Source organism: Chrysochloris asiatica, unplaced genomic scaffold (assembly GCF_000296735.1).
Source record: "Chrysochloris asiatica unplaced genomic scaffold, ChrAsi1.0 scaffold00093, whole genome shotgun sequence".
Classification (NCBI taxonomy): Eukaryota; Metazoa; Chordata; class Mammalia; order Afrosoricida; family Chrysochloridae; genus Chrysochloris; species Chrysochloris asiatica.
Genome location: NW_006408611.1, coordinates 5,150,882 through 5,152,108, shown reverse-complemented (window position 1 = coordinate 5,152,108; position 1,227 = coordinate 5,150,882).

Genomic DNA, 1,227 nt, shown 5'->3' with positions numbered 1-1,227 from the left:
ATACATACATACATACATATACACAGAGACAATTTTCATAAATTCATGGACATTTTTCATTATAATTTAATACTGTTTTCCATAAATTTTGGAAAACCATGGGTTTGTGTGTGTATGTACATGTATGTAACGTCTGGTGGATTTGAACCACTGACCTTTCAGTATACAATCCAGTGCTTATCTGACAGCACCACACCAGAAAGAGATTGTGTTGGTGTGGTGCTGTAGGATAAGCACTTGACTGTAAAATATAACAATGCACATATGAGAAAATGTTGTTTTTAAACGTCGAGTCAGTTCCAATTCATAATGACCCAGTATATAGTTTCCTAGGAATCAACGGTGAGTTTGAACTGTTGACCTGTGGTTCAAACTGACATTACAGTCCTGTGCTTATCCTATAGCACCACACCAGAAGTCCAAATGAGACAATAGTGAGTACAAAACATTAAATCTGCATTAACTACTCAATCTGCCCGTATTTTCTTGTAACTGTTTTTTTCTTTTGATTTATGAAACACAGTCCTCACGTCAAATGCACAGATTTCTTCATAGGGATGTTGAAATATAAGGCTTATTGTGTGGAGGTACATTTTCAATAAAATGGCAAAAAAAAACAGCTTAACTATCTTCCCAACTCCACACTTGAAACTACCAATACCACTTTTGGAAGTAATGCTTTGCATAGGCGAAGTATTCCTATTCATTTCTTTTAAGCCCCCTCAGATATCGATTGCTATCCAATTCACAGAAGGAAGGAAATCACTCCTTATTCAGGAAATGGAAACTACTTTTGTTCATTTCACATAATGGTCTGTTTAAGTTAGAAATCTTATCAATTTCCTACTTTGGTTACCTGTTTGACAAGCTCAGCACATTCCATACTGCCTATATTATGAAGCAAGCAAAGATATTCAGAGGAATTGTCCATCACATCTTTCATACCCAGGATTGTCAAGTTCATCGGAAACACAATACTGGATTGATTCCAATTGTCAGGAAACTGTTAGTACTGCATAAGATCAGTAGATACTTGAGAATCCCAACTTCAGTTATCATACCATAGATGCAAAAAAACTGGATTTATAGAATATTGCAGAAACAATCTAATACACTATAAATAACTGATAAATTTCCATTTACACTTATTAAAACTTGTTTTTAAAACTATTTATATTTAAATACTAGGAAGATGATAGTCACACGGTGTTATACTCAAACCTTGTA